Raw genomic sequence first — 15,302 nt, 5'->3', positions numbered from 1 at the left:
AATGCAATTGAAGAACTCAAGAAACTGGGGAACCTCGCTGGCAGTAAGATGGCAACACTACTCTAGGTTAGATGAAATTCAAGCAACATAACAGTCAAATGCAGTGACCTGATTTTGTTTAGATCCTGTTTTGAAGAAACCAATTATAAAAAGACATTTTTGAAACAATTGAATATTTTTTTAAAATTTTTTTAGACAGAGTCTTACTCTGTCATCCAGGCTGGAGTGCAATGGCATGATCTTGGCTCACTGCAACCTCTGGCTCCCAGGTTCAAGTGATTTTCCTGCTGCAGCCTCCCAAGTAGCTGGGACTACTAGCTTCCGCCACCATGCCCGGCTAATTTTTGTATTTTTAGTAGAGACAGAGTTTCACCATGTTGGCCAGGCTGGTCTCGAACTCCTGACCTCAAGTGATCCACCCGCCTCGGCCTCCCAAAGTGCTGGGATAACAGGCATGAGCCACCATGCCCAGCCAAAAATTTGAATATAGAGAGAGTGTTAATACCACTGATTGTGATAAAGGTTTTTTGTTTATACATAAAAAGTCTATCAGAGATATATGGAAGGACTTTGGGGTGAAATGGCCTGATGACAGGGACCTGCTTGAAGAAATATCCCCCAAAAAAGAAGGCTGACAAAAAGGAAGACATGAAGCAACAGGAGCGAAAAGTGAATAATCGTTGAATCCAAGGATGGGTATATTGAGTTCTTTATACTATCCTCTCTTCTTTCGTGTACTTCTGAAAACTTTCTTAATAAAAAAGTTATAGAAGAATGTTGGACTGCATCAAGTCTCTTATCTCTGCTTTTATGTGAAATTCAGCTCATGATTAATCCATCCCAAGAGCTGTGTACAAAGCAGTATTTTCCATCTTTGAAGACAATTTAGAAGTCCTTGACAGGAGGTCACTGTGAGCCCAGTGGATCTACGTACATTTCCTTTTATTGGAATGAGCAGAAAAGCAGTGGCATCATGGAGGTTTTACTCCATTTCTTTTTTTCTTTCTTTTTTTTTTTTTTTTGTTTTGAGACCGAGTCTTGCTCTGTTGCCAGGCTGGAGTGCAGTGGTGCGATCTCCGCTCACTGCAACCTCTGCCTCCCGGGTTCAACCAATTCTCCTGCCTTAGCTTTCCGAGTAGCTGGGGCTACAGGCATGCGCCACCATGCCCAGTTAATTTTTTTTTGGTATTTTTAGTAGAGACAAGGTATCACCATGTAGGCCAGGATGGTCTCGATCTCTTGACCTCATGATCCGCCAGCCTCAGCCTCCCGAAGTGCTGGGATTACAGGCGTGAGCCATTTCTTAAAGCAGATGTGTCTGAGCTGGGGGATGAGGGCCTCTCATCCCAGCACAGACCCTCACCCAGGGCCCCCGCTTCCACCGTGGTAAAGGTGCAGCTATGTCTGCAGCTTGCTGAACAATGTACTGCAATGGACATGAGAGGAGCGCGCATATTTGTGCTCCTGGGTTGGAATCAAGTATATGCAGTAGTGGCCTTTGATGGTGAGGATTACAGAGTTTTTTCTTGAGGAACACATATTACATCTCTGAAAGAATCAGTAATAAGGAAATTAGGACAATGAAGAGCAGGTCATTCTGGACCCACTATTTACTAGTTCTGTAGCCTTGAGAAAGTTACGAGGTCTCTCGAGGTCTCATTTCATCATCTGTAAAATTATTTAACCTACTCGATTGGGTTGCTGTGACCATTTAATGAGATAGCATGTATAGTCTTGATCTCATCGCAAGCTGTAAGAAGTGATACATAAATGTCAGTTGCATTTTTCTGAGCTGAACTTCTTAGTATTCTCTCCTATTTCATAGGTGGCTTTTTAAGCTTATCTTTCCTCTGAGCTAGACATTAGTTTGGTGCTGAATTAGAATTTCCATGTGGTTGTCCCTGAATTTTACTGCTCCCCCAGCACCCTGTCTTTGTCTCTCATGCTGAAAGTGGCCTTTTAACATTGCCTTTTAACCTGGATCTTCCTTCTTTTTGCCTGGAATGGTTGTTTTTTTTGTTTGTTTGTTTTTGAGATGGAGTCCCACTGCAACCTCTGCCTCCCGGGTTCAAGTGATTTTCCCTCCTCAGACTCCCAAGTAGCTGGGATTATAGGTGCCCACCACCAGGCCCAGCTAATTTTTGAATTTGTGGTAGAGATAGGATTTCACCATGTTGGCCAGGCTGATCTTGAACTCCTGATCTCAAGTGATCTGCCTACCTTGCTCTCCCAAAGTGCTGAGATTATAGGCGTGAGCCACTACACCCAGCTTTCTGCCTGAGATGTGGATGTGATTCCCAGAAGTGTAGCTGCCATCTTGCCACCATGAGGTAACCTAAGGGTGTCAGAGCAGAAGGATAAAAGGAGCCTCTGTCCTTGATGGCAGTGTGGGACTATACTAGAGCTTGACTACTCACCAAATCTCACATTTAAAGAACACACACTTTAAAATTTAAAACTCCAATTGTCTCTAAAATAAGAAAGAAAGAAAATAGGTTCAGGTGAGGAAGTATGGCAGAATGTTGATAAATGATGAATCTGGGGAATGGACATATTGGTTCACTATAGTTTTCTCTGTAATTCTGTGTGTGTGTGTGTTTGAAAATTTTCATGACAAAAATTTGAAAGAAAATTGACCTTCACCAAATTTCTTATCGTGATTATTATGTGAAGCTCCAGGTTCTAATCAAGCTCTTCGAAGAGCAGAGGACAATGATTTCCTGTTGGTCAACTTTTCTTTGGCTGCATCCCAATACCCCATGCTTGCCTCAATAGTCCTGCTGCGCTGCTGCCCCCTGCTGGCCCCTGCCATTTTGTGTGCCTAAGGATAAGCTTCCCACCATGACAGAGGGCTGTGAGTTCCCTCCACTGAAGAAGGTTTTTAGACTAGACTCTTGATTTTAGATGATGTTTAATAAATTAATGCCCCTTCTATTCTCAAATTCTTAATGCCTGATTTTTAAAAAGCATGATGGGCATGTAGGGAGATACAAGAGACACAGAAGCCTCTGCCTTTGTGGTTCATTTTGTAGGAATGAGAATTCATAAAATGTACCACCCCTCATTCTGTCTCAACTGATGCCCCATCCCTCCTTCCATTTTCATCCTTCTAATTTCTTCATTCTCTGTTTGATGGACATGTTATGGGAAATATGTTTCAGAAATACTATCTTTTTTGTTTTTATTTAATCTTAGATTTCCTGAGTGTGGTGCTGGTGAAGTATTTGTAAACAAAATAACTACTTCAGATGGACCAGAAGAGAGAAAGGACTGTTGCAGGTTGCTGAAGACAACCTTGACTGTGTTTTTTAAGGTATGCCCACGTCTGCTAACCCCAGGGAACTATTGGACACAACATATTTGACTGGTTTGCTGATTTCCAGAACAGCCAATAGTAGTGTAACTGAGCAGAGAAACAATGCTGTTAGAAGGGGCATGGTGGGAGTGAGACTGGCCCTTCAGTTTGCATGGGACCTAGGTGAAGCCTGTGACTGCTGGCTTTCCCCTGCTTCCCTGACAACCTGCATGACTCAGCAGAGGCAGCCATAATCCTGCTAGGTACACAACTCCATTGACCTTGCAACATCACCCACATCCCCCAGAGCAGCCACAGCAAGACCTGCTCAAGGAGAGTCTGAGCTCAGACATGCTTAGTCTTGCCCCAACCTGATGGGCCTTTCCTATCCACCCTGGTAGCTGAAGACAAAGGGCATATACTCTTAGGAGTTCTAGGGCCCCACCCACTGCCATTTTCTCTCAGTACTACCACAGCTGATGTTCTCTGGAAAGAGCCACCTTCTGGCTGTAGGTCAACCAGCACAAACATAGAACATTAAGCCACCAAAGCTAAAAACCCTCATAGAGTCCATTTCAACACCCTGCCACCTCCACGGGAACAGGTACTTGTATCCACACTGAGAGACCCATAGATGGTTCACATCACAGGACTATGTGCAGACAATCGCCAGTACCAGCCTGGAGCCGGGTAGACTTGCTAGGTGGCTAGACCCAGAAGAGAGAAAACAATCACTGCAGCTTGGCTCACAGGAAGCCACATCCATAGGAAAAGAGGAAGAGTACTACATCAAGGGAACACCCCATGGGACAAAAGAATCTGAACAACAGCCCTCAGCCCTAAACTTTCCCTCTTACAGAGCCTACCCAAATGAGAAGGAACCAGAAAACCAACTCTGGTAATATGACAAAACAAGGCTCTTTAACACCCCCCAAAAATCACTCTTGCTCACCAGCGGTGGACCCAAACCAGGAAGAAATCCCTGATCTACCTGAAAAAGAATTCAAGAGGTTAATTATCAAGCTAATCAGGGACACACCAGAGAAATGCAAAGCCCAATGCAAGGAAATACAAAAAAAAGGATGCAAGAATTGAAGGGAGAAATATTCAAGGAAATAGATAGCATAAAGAAAAACAACGAAAACTTCAGGAAACATCGGACACACCTATAGAAATGCAAAATGCTCTGGAAAGTCTCAGCAATAGAATTGATTAAGTAGAAGAAGAAATTCAGAGCTCGAAGAAAAGGTCTTCGAATTAACCCATCTGACAAAGACAAAGAAAAACAATAAGAAAATATGAACAAAGCCTTCAAGAAGTCTGGGATTATGTTAAGGGAACAAACCTAAGAATAATCAGTGTTCCAGAGGAAGAAGAGAAATCTAAAAGTTTTGAAAACATATTTGGAGGAATAATCAAGGAAAACTTCCCTGGCCTTGCTAGAGACCTAGACATGCAAATACAAGAAGCACAAAGAATACCTGTGAAATTCGTCACAAAAAGATCATCATCTAGGCACGTTGTCATCAGGTTATCTAAAGTTAAGACAAAGGAAATAATTTTAAGAGCTGTGAGACAAAAGCACTCAGGTAACCTATAAAGGAAACCTATCAGATTAACAGTAGATTTCTCAGCAGAAACCCTACAAAGCTAGAAGGGATTGGGGCCCTATCTTTAGCCTCCTCAAACAAAACAATTATCAGCCAAGAATTTTGTATCCAGCAAAACTAAGCATCATATATGAAGGAAAGATACAGTCTTTTTCAGACAAACAAATGCTGAGAGAATTCGCCACTACCAAGCCACTACTATAAGAACTGCTAAAAGGAGCTCTAAATATTCAAACAAATCCTAGAAACACATAAAAACAGAAACTCTTTAAAGCATGAATCACACAGGACCTATAAAACAAAAATGCGAGTTAAAAAGCAAAAACAAACAAACAAACAAAAAAACAAGGTACACAAGCAACAACTAGCACAATGAATTCAAAGGTACCTCACATCTCAATACTAACATTGAATGTCAATGGCCTAAATGTTCCACTTAAAAGATACAGAACTGCAGAATGGATAAGAACTCACCAACTATCTGCTGCCTACAGGAGACTCACCTAACACATACAGACTCATATAAAATTAAAGGGGTGGGAAAAGGTATTTCATGCAAATGGACACCAAAAGTGAGCAGGGGAAGCTATTCTTGTATCAGACAAAACAAACTCTAAAGCAACAGCAGTTAAAGGAGACAAAGAGGGACATTATATAATGGTAAATGGCCTTGTCCAGCAGGAAAATATCATAATCCTCAACATAGGTACACCTAACATTGGAGCTCCCAAATTTATAAAACAATTACTAATAGACCTAAGAAATGAGATAGACAGTAACACAATAATACTGGGGGACTTTAGTACTCCACTGACAGCACTAGACAGGTTATTGAGACAGAAAGTCAACAAAGAAACAATGGATTTAAACTGTACATTGGAACAAATTGACTTAACAGATATAAACAGAACATTTCATCCAACAACTGCAGAATACACATTCTATTCAACAGTGCCTGGAAATTTTTCCGAGATAGACCATGTGATAGGTCATAAAATAAGTCTCAATAGATTTAAGAAAGTTGAAATTATATCAAGCACTCTCTCAGACCACAGTGGAATAAAACTGGAAACCAACTCCAAAAGGAACCTTCAAAACCATGCAAATACATGGGAATTAAATAATCTGTTCCTGAATGAGCATTAGGTCAAAACCAAAATCCAGATGGAAATTAAAAAATTATTCAAACTGAATGACAATAATGACACAACTTATCAAAAGCTCCAGGGTACAGCAAAGGTGGTGCTAAGAGGAAAAGTTCATAGCCCTAAATGCCTACATCAAAAAGATTGAAAGAGCACAAACTGATATTCTAAGGTCACACCTAAAGGAACTAGAGAAACAAGAACAAACCAAATCCAAACTCAGCAGAAGAAAGGAAATAACCAAGAGCAGAGCCGAACTAAATCAAATTGAAACAAAAAAATACAAAAGATACAACAAACAGCAAGTTCTTCGAAAAGTTTAATAAAATTGATAGACCATTAGCAAGATTAACCAAGAAAATAAGAGAGAAAATCCAAATAACCTCATTAAGAAACAAAACAGGAGATATTACAACTGACACCAGTGAAATACAAAAGATAATTCAAGGCTACTATGAACACCTTTATGCAGATAAACTAGAAAACCTAGAAGAGATAGATAAATTCCTGGAAAAATACAACCCTCCTAGCCTAAATCAGGAAGAGTTAGATACCCTGAACAGACTGATAACAAGCAGCAAGATTGAAATGGTAATTAAAAAATTACCAACAACAAAAAATGTCCAGGACCAGATGGATTCAGAGCAGAATTCTACCAGACATTCCAAGAAGAATTGGTACCAATTCTTTTGACACTATTCTACTAGAGAAAGAGGGAACCCTTTCTAATTCATTCTATGAAGCCAGCATCACCCTAATACCAAAACCAGGCAAAGACATAACCAAAAAGGAAAACTATGGACCGATATCCTTGATGGATAGAGATGCTAAAATTCTTAACAAAATACTAGCTAACCAAATCCAACAGCATATCAAAAAGACAATCCACCATGATCAAGTGGGTTTCATACCAGGGATGCAGGGATGGTTGAACATACACGAGTCAGTAAATGTGATAGACCACATAAACAGAATTAAAAACCAGAATTACATGATCATCTAAATACATGCAGAAAAAGCATTCAACCAAATCCAGCATCCTTTTATGATTAAAACTTTCAGCAAAATCAACATACAAGGGACATACCTCAATGTAATAAAAGCCATCTATGACAAACCCACAGCCAACATCATACCGAATGGGGAAAAGTTGAAAGCATTCCCTCTGAGAACTGGAACAAGACAAAGATGCCCACTCTCACCACTCCTTTTCAGCATAGTACTGGAAGTCCTAGCCAGAGCAATCAGACAAGAGAAAGAAATAAAGAGCATCAAAATCAACAAAGAGGAAGTCAAACTGTCACTGTTTGCTGACGATAAGATACTTTACCTCGAAAATCCTAAAGATTCCTCCAGAAAGCTCCTAGAACTGATGAAAGATTCAGCAAGCTTTAGGGATATAAGATTAATGTGCACAAATTAGTAGCTCTTCTATACATTAAGAGCGACCAAGCAGAGACTCAAATCAAGAACTCAACTCCTTTTACAATAGCTGCAAAATAAATAAATAAATAAATAAATAAACAGATAATACTTAGGAATATACTTAACAAAGGAGACGAAAGTCCTCTACAAGGAAAACTAAAAACACTGCTGAAAGAAATCACAGATGACCCATTCCATGTTCATGGATGGGTAGAATCAATATTGTGAAAATGACTATGCTGCCAAAAAGCAATCTACATATTAAATGCAATCCCCATCAAAATACCACCATCATTCATCTCAGAAGTAGAAAAAACAATCCTAAATTTCATATGGAACTTAAAAAGAGCCCGCATAGCCAAAGAAAGACTAAGCAAAAGGAACAAATCTGGAGGCATCACGCTACCTGATTTCAAACTGTACTATAAGGTCATAGTCACCAAAACAGCATGGTACTGGTATAAAAATAGGCACATAGAACAATGGAACAGAATTGGGAACCTAGAAATAAACCCAAACACTTACAGCCAACTGATCTTTGACAAAGCAAACAAAAACATAAAAGTCGGGAAAGGACACCTTTTTCAACAAATGGTGCTAGGATAATTGGCTAGCCACGTGTGGGAGAATGAAACTGGATCTTCATCTCTCACCTTATACAAAAATCAACTCAAGATGGACTAAGCACTTAAATCTAAGACCTGAAGCTATAAAAATGCTAGAAGATAACATTGCAAGGAACCTTCTAGACATGGCTTAGGCAAGGATTTTATGATCAAGAACCCAAAAGCAAATGCAATAAAAACAAAGATAAATAGTTGGGACTTAATTAAACTAAACAGCTTTTGCACAGCAAAAGGAACAGTCATCAAACAGACAACCCACATAGTGGGAGAAAATCTTCACAATCTATACATCTGACAAAGGACTAATATCCAGAATCTATAACAAACTCAAACAAATCAGTAAGAAAAAACCAAACAATCCCATCAAAAAGTGGGCTAAGGACATGAATAGACAGTTCCCAAAAGAAGATATACAAATGGCCAACAAACATATGAAAAAATGCTCAACATCACTAATGATCAGGGAAATGCAAATCCAAACCACAATGTGGTACCACCTTACTTCTGCAAGATTGGCTATAATCAAAAAATAAAAAATAGTAGATGTTGGCATGGATGCAGTGATCAGGGAACACTTTTACACTGTTGGTGGGAATGTAAACTAGTACAGCCTATAGAAAACAGTGTGAAGATTCCTTAAAGAACTAAAAGTAAAACTACCATTTTATCCAGCAATCCCACTACTGGGTATCTACCCAGAGGAAAATAAGTTATTATATGAAAAAGATACTTGCACACACATGTTTATAGCAACACAATTCACAACTGCAAAATTGTGGAACCAACTGAAATGCCCATCACTCAATGAGTAGATAAAGAAACTGTGGTATATAGATATGATGGAATACTACTCAGCCATAAAAAAGAATGAATTAATGGCATTTGCAGTGACCTGGATGAGATTGGAGACTATTATTCTAAGTGAAGTAACTCAGGAACGGAAAACCAAACATCGTATGTTCTCACTGATAGCGGAAGCTAAGCTATGAGGACACAAAGGCATAAGAATGATACAATGAACTTTGGGAACTTGGGGGAAAGTGTGGAAGAGGGGAAGGGATAGAAGACTACAAATTGGGTGCAGTGTATACTGCTTGGGTGATGAGTGCACCAAAATCTCACAAATCACCACTAAAGAACTTACTTGTGTAATCAAATACCATCTATACCCCAATAACCTATGGAAAAATTAAAAAATTAAAAAAATTCCTTATCAGGAAGATTGTCAGTCTGACCGGAAGACCCTTTCCAACATGCCAAGATTCTAGAATAAAAAGTGTCTTCTGTGCTCAGAGAGATTTTTAGGGCAGTGGAAATACTCTGTATGATACTATAATGGTAGATACATCTCATACATTTGTCCAAATCCATAGAATGTATGACACCAAGGGTGAACCCTCATGTAAACACTGTGGACTCTGGGTGATAGTGATGTGCCAGTGTAGGTTCATCAGTTGTAACAAATGTACCACTCTAGTGAAAAATGTTGATAATGGGGGAGCCTATGCATGTGTAGGGGCAGGGGATATATGAAAAATCTCTGTACCTTCCTCTCAATCTTCCTATGAACTTAACTACTCTAAACAAAACTGTCTTTTGTTTTCAAGTGTCTTCTCTTCCTGGAAACTTTCAGGAAGAACTACAGGTCATGGCTCTGTATTGACTAGGTCTTACCTGAGTTGAGGACAAATGTGGGAGCCTTCAGCCTAGCAGATGAGATGGGACTATCCAATGGTTGGGGCTAAAGGCTAGGTTACTATGGGTTTGCAGAGACTGGAGTTAGTATAGGATTCCAACAGTCTTTTCTCTGACCCACTTCTGTGAGCCTGGAGCTCCTCTTACATTGCCTGTCCACTGCAGAGATGTGGCTGGCCTTGGTCAGGTTGAGATCAAACTTTCCAGGCTCCAGCCATCCTCCCACCTCAGCCTCCCAAAGTGCTGGAATTACAGGCACAAGCCACTGTGCCTCGCCAGGAATACTATCTTAAAGCTCTTATTCAGCTGGGGTATCAGGGGACTACTAATAGGCACTGTAGGGGTATTAGCTGTTATACTATTTTAAGTTGTTTTTATTTTTGGCCATATATCTTAAAATTTATACCCGGACTGGATTCATGGCAAAAGATGGGACACATGAAGATTCCCACGTTGAAATACAACAAGCTATGAAAAACATCAGAAAGAACATTCTCTAAATTCTCTTCAGGATGACTTCATGAGATCTAGAAGTTGCAGTTACATAATAAAACTTCTTGTATAGCACTTCAAAATATTTCTATGTCAACAACAACAAAAATATCTCTGATACTTCAAGAAGCTAGTGGCTGTTGTATGTAATTGTGTCTCTAGTTTATTTGGTATAAAGATCATTAATACCTGTAGTGTGTTCTTTACTGGAGAGAACTGGGAGAGAGCAGCCTGAAACCCTTTTCTAATTTCATCATTTAGAAACAAACATGAACATTTCAAAAATAAACCACTCAGTTTTTTTTCTTAATGGCAAAGGCAAGCATTCCAACGTTAGGTCATGAAAGCAATTTTAATCTATTTTTGCTACTGTAAAATGCAGTCAAAAGTATTCTATATTAAGTGTGTCCAATCTCAAAACACCCACAACACAAGATGTTAATGTTAAATGGATTGGTCAAGAAATAATGCCTTTCCTTACATAATTAATTAAGTTAAATTAAGGAGCATGTGTTGCTTATTAAGTGGAACAAAATATTTATATTTTAATATAATTATTAAATATGGCATTAAAAAGTGAAATGTAATGTAGTCTGAAATAATACTAATCTAAAAATATTTTTAATGCAAAACTATTTCTTTATCATGTACCACATATAAATGACATTTGATTCTTTTACATCCCCAAAGAGTGTCACGAGCTTATGTATTCCTTCTCTGTAAAAGGAGTTCAAGAGTCATATTTAGACCTTTCAGTATGACATACCAGCCTCTCTGAGACTTAGTCCAAATTCTTTCCATTCACCAGTGCACACTACCATCTGGCTAGCCCAAACTATTGGAAGTTCCTCTAAGCATGTCCTTCACAAGTCTGGGTTTTTGCATATGTTTCTTTCTGCCTGGAATGTTCTTCCATCATCTTCACTATTTTTGAACTGAAGCGTTTCTTCTTTAACTCTTGACATCAATTTCTCTCTAAGGATCTCCCTTTCTGAAAGTCAGGGAGAGTTAGATGTTACTTTCTGTGTTCCCAAACCATTCTTTTCACAATTCATTTAATTTTCAGAAAGTTTTGTAACTAGTTGACTCATTCTCTGTCTCTCCTGCTAGATTGCAAATTCTCTGTCATGGGGTCTGTGACTTATTCATATTTGATTCCTTTAGCATAGCGCCTGAAACAAAACTTTTATCTCAATAAATGTTTAAAATGATGTTCCATAAGGTGATCTCCATCAACAAAAGGCTTAATTGCATTCAATATATTCCGTTGAAAAGCAAGAAAGTATGAAACGGATTTTGAAAAGATTGCCATCTTATGATCATTAAAAAGTCAGGAAACAACAGGTGCTGAAGAGGATGTGGAGAAATAGGAACACTTTTACACTGTTGGTGAGACTGTAAACTAGTACAACCATTGTGGAAGACAGTGTGCTGATTCCTCAGGGATCTAGAACTAGAAATACCTTTTGATCCAGCCATCGCATTACTGGGTATATACCCAAAGGATTATAAATCATGCTGCTATAAAGACACATGCACACATATGTTTATTGCAGCACTATTCACAATAGCAAAGACTCGGAACCAACCCAGATGTCCATCAATGATAGACTGGATAAAGAAAATGTAGCACATATACACCATGGAATACTATGCAGTCATAAAAAACGATGAGTTCATGTCCTTTGTAGGGACATGGATGAAGCTGGAAACCAACATTCTGAGCAAACTATCGCAAGGACAGAAAACCAAACACTGCATGTTCTCACTCATAGGTGGGAATTAAACAATGAGAACACTTGGACACAGGAAGGGGAACACCACACACCAGGGCCTGTTGTGGGGTGGGGGGAGCAGGGAGGGATAGCATTAGGAGATATACCTAATGTAAATGACGAGTTAATGGGTGCGGCACACCAACATGGCACATGTATACATATGTTACAAACCTGCACGTTGTGTACGTGTACCCTAGAACTTAAAGTATAATAAAAAAAATTTAAAACAGAGAAAAGATTGCCATCTTACATGAGTAAAATAAAATAAAAATATTGATGCTTAAAAGGTGCCTTCTCAGATCTCCACAGCTTTCCTGCAGAACCTAGTCCCTAAGGGAATCTGGATAGATAGGCTGGCTTGGCTTAGAATTGCCCACGTGTTTCCCCTGAGCTCAGCTGCACCTACCTGATGGATAACACTCAGGTTGGTCTTCTTATCCCCACAAAAAGTAGGATTCCCTCATTATCTTTGCAGAGGGCCTGGTTGCTGGAGTTAATGAGATAAAGGCAGAAAAAAACAAAAGAGCCAGGCAATTTCCCTAAGACATTATTCAGTGCCTCACAAGGAAAGCGACTCTTGGAGAAATGAATCTGCAGCCGTGAGTATGGTGATTAATTTAGCGTCAGAGAAATCCTGAGAAAAGCCAAGGGAAAGGAACGGTTCATTCTCTGTTTCTGGGATGGGAATCAAATGGAATAAAAGCCTCCTTGTTTCTAAGAACTCAAGGCTGGGTAGGTCTTCTGGGCATCCTCTCTTTATATTTGAGGTATGTCAGAAAATCTGATTGTATATTCTGAAGAGGTGCTCCAAACTTTTCGGAATCCTATTTGAGCAAAACTTGAGGTCTGAGAAAATGAAAAGATGGGTCTTCAGTGTATACCTTCTCCTTTCTGATTGAAAGGGTAGGAGCACATCTTACCAAATTTACCCTAACACTTCTCTAAAGAAAAAGATGCAGGTTCAAATTGGGTGCCCTAAATACCTTCCAAGAGAGTTTGATCATTTAATTCAGCTTCAGGTGATGTGACTGAAAGCAATTTGAGCAAAAGCAACTTGGTCAAATATAAGTTGGCCAATGAGTTAATTTTGGTCAAAAATGGATGTCTTTCAGTCATGGATTTTTCATTTGTTAATCATTTTGGCTGATCACAAGGGAGGTTTTGCAATCATTAATGCGTGTGTTTGGCACTTTTTGTCTCCCCTCTCTACCTTTTTCAATGCAGTAAGTATTTTCTCTTATTCTTTTGATATTTTAAATTTGGAATTACATTTCAAACAATTATTCCGGCTCTACACTGTGTATGGTAAAGAAAAACTGGAAACACCCTAAATGTTTGGCAAAAGAGAAGTAGCTGAAATAACCCCATGTCCAACACTTGGTGGATTGCTGAAATAAATTACAGTATATTTCAAAGGAAATCCTCAGTTATCCCCTCAAATTAGCTACTTATCAACACCTAGACCTCAAGGTTACAGATGTGTAATCCTTTTTTTTTTTTTTTTTGAGATGGAGCCTTGCTTTGTCTCCCAGGCTGGAGTGCAGTGGTGCGATCTCGTCTCACTGCAACCTCTGCCTCCTGGGTTCAAGTGATCCTCCTGTCTCAGCCTCCTGAATAGCTGGAACTACAGGTCCCCACCACCATGCCTGGCTAATTTTTGTGCTTTTAAAGGAGATGGGGTTTCATTGTATTGGCCAGGCTATTCTCAAACACCTGACCTCAAGTGATCCACCCACATTAGCCTCCCAAAGTGCTGGGATTGTAGGCATGAGTCACCCACACCCAGCCATTCTTATAGAAAAGACATATATGCACAGATAGAAAAATCTGGAAGATACATATCTTGATGATTATTTCTGATGGGTAGGTCTATAGGGGTACTTTATATTAGGCTGTGCAAAAGTAATGGCAAAAACAGGCGAAGCATGGTGGCTCACACCTGTAATCCCAGCATTTTGGGAGGCTGAGGCAGCCAGATTACCTGAGGTCAGGAGTTCAAGATCAGTCTGGCCAACATGATGAAACCTCCTGTCTCCTAAAAATACAAAAATTAACCAGGCATGGTGGCATGTGCCTGTAGTCCCAGCTATTCGGGAGGCTGAGGCAGGAGAATCACTTGTACCTGGGAGGCAGAGGATGCAGTGAGCCAAGATGGTGCCATTGCACCCCAGCCTGGGCAACAGAGTGAGACTCTGTCTCAAAATAGAATAGAATAGAATAGAATAGAATAGAATAGAATAGAATAGAATAGAATAGAATAGAACAGAACAGAATAGTAATGGCAAAACCACAATTACTTTTGCATGAACCTATAGTTACATTTGCTTATTTTTTTTCCTTTTAACAAATATTGATTGCTTTTTTAATAGGAATAATAATTTAGGAAACTTCCTTAATTAAATAAACCATAAAAGAGAATGATCTGGGATTTTCGTGCTCAGTGGATGCGGTAGAGACTCACATTTGCCTGTGTTACTATCATGTTATTTGAGGCAGCAATGCGCTCAGCCAGAGGGCTGCCTTTCCTAGCCTTCCCGGTAGCTGGATGGGCTTCGGGACCGGGTTCTGACCTTAACAGAGGGGTTATGTGGTCCTTCCAGAACATCTCCTTAAAAGGGGTGGAGTGGGCTTTTCCCAGCTTCAAGTCCTGGTGCCTGGAGCTTGGATATGATGACTAGCACTTCCACAGAATAGGTCAGGGATCATTGGCTGGAAATGAACTAAACAGTAAAGGAACAAGCAGCAAACCTTCCTCACCCAGACATGAAAACGTTAAGAAAAACAGACAAAAGTTCATAGAGGCTGCAAAATCACCCCAAAAGGCACCAGAGTTGATAATACCTTTAAAAAGTTAGTGGCCAGCTACAGTGGTTCACACCTGTAATCCTAGCACTTTGGGGGCCGGAGGTGGGAGGATCACTTGAGGCCAGAAGTTTGAGGTCAGCCTCGGCAATATAGCAAGACCATGTCTTATAAAAACATTTTAAAAGTTATCTGGGTGTGGTGGTGTTCACATGTAGTCCTTGCTACTTGAGCGGCTTAGGTGAGAGGATTATTTGAGAGCAGGAGTTCGAGGTTGTGGTGAACTGTGATCATGCCACTGCACTCCAGCCTGGGTGACAGAGCAAGACTCTGTCTCTTAAAAAAAATGTGGAGATATTTATGCAACAAGATGAAGATAGGTGCCAAGTAGGAGTTGTTTCAACATTGGTTGGAACTGATAATTAACTTTACTG

Source organism: Mandrillus leucophaeus, unplaced genomic scaffold, assembly GCF_000951045.1.
Source record: "Mandrillus leucophaeus isolate KB7577 unplaced genomic scaffold, Mleu.le_1.0 Scaffold246, whole genome shotgun sequence".
NCBI classification, from domain to species: Eukaryota; Metazoa; Chordata; class Mammalia; order Primates; family Cercopithecidae; genus Mandrillus; species Mandrillus leucophaeus.
This window is presented reverse-complemented; position numbering follows the sequence as displayed.